Source organism: Haplochromis burtoni, unplaced genomic scaffold, assembly GCF_018398535.1.
Source record: "Haplochromis burtoni strain Fernald_Lab_line unplaced genomic scaffold, NCSU_Asbu1 Contig_1467, whole genome shotgun sequence".
NCBI classification, from domain to species: Eukaryota; Metazoa; Chordata; class Actinopteri; order Cichliformes; family Cichlidae; genus Haplochromis; species Haplochromis burtoni.
Window position 1 is genome coordinate 33,693 of NW_024583828.1, and position 4,099 is coordinate 37,791.

Genomic DNA, 4,099 nt, shown 5'->3' on the forward strand with positions numbered 1-4,099 from the left:
GAGAGATGACTACTTTTCTCAGTCCCACTGACATGCCTTCTATTGAAGAAAAATAGTCTGGGGACGAGACAGACAACTTCCGGATCAATGGGTCCAAGGTGAGTAAGGTAGTTAAATAACTCCTTAGTGGTAGGGCCCCAGGTGATTTGCCTTGAGTTACTATAGGTATATCTTGGTTGACACACCTCTGCAACATCACTTGGAGATCCAGGGCAGTCCCTCTGGATTGGCAGACAGGGGTGGTGGTTACTTGGGTGATTCAATTACAGTGGGATCACACTACTCAGCCTCCCTAGGAAGAAAAGTCTATGCCAGGGTACTGGAGACAAGAGTTTGTCCATAATTCGAACCTCGGATTCAGTGATTGTCATCCTGGTCATAGACCGCTAAACCAGATCTTTATCCTAATGAGGAAATTCAAGTTTGAATGGGGGTTACAGTCTACATGTGTTTTATGGGATTTGACCGCATCCCTCGAGACATTGTATGGAAGGTGCTTTGGGAGTATGGGGCATCTAGCTCATTATCAAAGGCCATTTGGTCCTTGTGCAACTGCAGCAAGAGCTTGGTCTGTCTTGCTGACAATAGACTCATTCCCAGCAGGTGTTGGGATTATGATTATGTTCATAATTTTTTAAACAAAATTTCTAGGCAGTCTTAAGTAGCAAAAGGCCTCCCCTCTGGTTGTCTCAGGATCTCATCTCTATTTTTTGTGGTTCTGTTGGCTTCATCAGGTGGTGGCATCCAGATTGTACATCAACAGTTTGCGGCCCAATGTGAAGCAATGGGAATACCAGTTAGCACTTTCAAGTGTGGGGCTTGAAAGTTCTTAGCAAGAATAGATTAGAGAGCCTTCTTGGGGTTAGGGACAAGTTGTTGCCCCAAATGGAGGAATTCAAGTATCTGGGGGTCAAAAGTGAAGAGAAAGGAGAGCGGGGGAGTGACAAATAGATTGGAGCCATGTCTGCAGTGATGCATATGCTTTACTGGTCTCTTGTGGTAAAGAGAGATCTGAATATAAATATGCTATGGTGTTGATTTTACTAGTTGATAATGACGTCTACTGCCTGGCCATCCTGGCCCAATCCCCAGAGCTGGGTTTGCCATTCCCCACCTGCCGTGGCCACCTGCAAGCCATCAAACAGCAAACAGCTGTCCAGTACTTAAGATGTGCGTTGGCTTCCACACTCTGCTAGACCGTCCACTACCCCATGATGGTAACTTGGCTCTTGCACACTTAAATTTTAGAAATTTTCTTTCGTATAACCTGTCTCCTTGTGTTTTTCTTTACCTCTGACCAGAATCATTACCCACCACACCTGCAGCTGATTCTCGTGTTCATCTCTCCTCTCACCTGAAAAAGCTCATGGACTAGCTACTCCGACAGCGTTCACAGAAATTCACTCTGCCTGCCACTCACCTCTGGATCATGCAAATTGGCTGGATTGCCTCACTCTCACCCTGTTGGACACTCACACCAGTTCCTCCCTCCCTCCGGACCCCAGTCTCTCATCTAACCAGTAACCTGTAATTTCTTCATTCTAATCATTACCTGGCAATTCCTCCTACTCCCTCACTAATCCCTCTCTCCCTTTGCTTCTAGTGACTGCAACATCTAAGACCCTCACCTCTGTCTCCTACCCCCCAAAGTTCTCCTTCTTTTTTCCTTGTGATTAAATAAACTTAAGTTCACTGTATCTCACTAGTCAATTGAGTTTGCTTTTGGGTTCAGCCCTCGTACCAGCCTAGTGGCCCCTGACAGATAAACATCCCTACCCTCGCCTGGCTAGTGACCTAAAGTATGCGATTGCAAATACAAGCGGTGAACATTTTGTTGTCTCCAGAATGTGGCTCAGTGCTCCTTTAGATATAGTTTAAGAAATTCAGTCATTTAGGAGGGAACTAGACTAAAGCCGCTACTCCTCCACATTAAACTGAACCAATTGAGGTGGTCTGGGCATCTGACTAGGATACCTCCTGGCCACCTCCTGAGCGAGGTGTTCTGGGCATACTGCAAAGCTATAGGGTATTGAAGTATGGCACTGTGAACCCCTTGAGCCTGCTGTACCACCCCTCCCTTGAAGTTGAGCCATGGACCACACTGCCACCACAGGCACCTTTCTTTGATCACAAGTGCCATAGCTGTGTGCAGGCAGGCAGGATGATAGACCCAAACGCAGGCCTCGTGGAGACAAACGTGAACTCAAAAACCTCAGCTTTATTTGTTGGCAATTACTAAACAGAAAACTAAACTGGTGAAACATGTCAGTTTCTAGCTTCACCACACGGGCAATTATGAGGTTACGACGCGACATAGGGCAAGGAAAACACAGGGCTAAAAACACAGTAACCAGGGAATGGGAGACAGGAGGGAGACACAGCTGGGAGAAATCAGACTAAACTAGACAAGGGAAGCAAACCTAGAAGCACTGACATGAGACACGCACTTTTAAAGTAAATCAGAAAACACATCGACTTAACTCAAGATACGTAAACTTAACAGAGACCGGGGGAGACAGAACATAGGAACCTGAAACGTGGGATAGGAGGGCACAGAGTAGACAACACAGAACACAGGGAAGCCACATAACAAAACCTAAGAACTAGTAATCACATAATAAAGAATTAGAGAGCTAGAAATACTGAGAAATAAACCTAAATACTAGTAGTGATAACAGTGATAAAAATAATCAATGATCAAAAAAACAGAACAAAACTGGGTCCCAGGACCGTGACAACAAGCTTGTAGAGAATAGCCTGCCAAAGGCAAGCCTCTAAGTAACGAATTTGAGGATTTTTTAAATAATGTTAAATGATTTCTACAAAACATGAAGTGTGCCAGAGCTGAAGAGGTGTCTATAATATCACCTCTTCTTCAGATAACAAGGCTAGGAGAATCCGATGTCCTCCGAGTCCAAGTGAATCTCAGGTCAGTTCTCTCAATCTAAATTTGTAATTTATTTGTAATTATGACTTATTTCAATTGTATGAAAGATTAAAATGGAGTGCTGGTTTAGCTCAGTGGGTGAGCTATATGCCGTATGGCAGGACAGCATCTGGCCTGGGCCAAACCCGGGCTGTGTGTCCTCACCTCTCTCTCTAAGCTTTACTGTCTATCGTCACTGCATCTGTCCCAAAAAAGGCTAAAAGCCAAAAAAGTAATTTTTTTTTGTTTTTTAAAGTAAGCATAAACACTTACGAGTGTTTCATTAAACTTCAGCTTTTTCTCCTCAACTTCCAGTCTTATAGAAATCTGTTTGCAGGAAGAATATTCTACTTTAAATCAATCAGTAATCAACTAAGGACACTGACAGAGTTTGAATTCATTTGAATACCTGACTTAGTCTTTTATTTGTTGTTATCGATTGTCTGTTTGGCTCTTACTCATAGTGTCTATAATTATTTTATCTGAAGTGAGAACTAAATCAGATTTTTTAAAAGTCTGGGAAATGAGGTAGAAACTCAGAGTAAGGGCCAAGCATATGATAGATAACAACAAATAAAACAGTTCTTTGTTTATTGTTTGTTTAAAGGACTTCCTGTCTGTGATGCAGTGTGCATTTCTTCTCCACCCCTTATCTATTCTCCACTGTAGCATGTCATTAAAGTTTTGCCTTCTCCCTTAGTCTCTTTTTTGTTCTGTCTCCTCATGCTCGCTTTTTACTTTTTTATTTTCGTCTTTTCTCGTTCATCTGACCCCCAACAAGTCACAGCAGCCCCTCTCCAAGCCTTGGGGTCACAGAAAACTGGGAGCTATCTCATATTTATATGGGGAGATAACCTCACATCTGGTGTGGCCTGAGATTCCCAGAGAGGTAGAGGCTAAGACCCAACCTGACACATAAACATAGACAAACAGGCAACACAGACACAAACATGCATTCCCACCCTCATGCACATATATACATATACTCAGCACTCGCTCAACATGGAGACAAACAGAAATGAACACTGTACATACACTCACACTCCCCAAATATACTCTATATACCCAGGTCTAGGCACCATCACCCTCATTTTCTCGGGAGAGCACATGCTTAAGGACACAGACAATAGGGATGACATCAGATGCAGATGAGGATGATGCGCTCCCTCATTC

At 43.5% G+C, this 4,099-nt stretch overlaps 1 long non-coding RNA gene across 1 annotated transcript; it reads left to right on the plus strand.

Annotated features, from left to right (window-relative positions):
* Positions 1-15: 15 nt before the first annotated feature.
* Positions 16-3,863, plus strand: LOC121813316. The gene is made up of 2 exons (XR_006053646.1): positions 16-1,217; positions 1,302-3,863. It is a non-coding gene; the product is annotated as an uncharacterized LOC121813316 (long non-coding RNA).
* Positions 3,864-4,099: the final 236 nt, after the last annotated feature.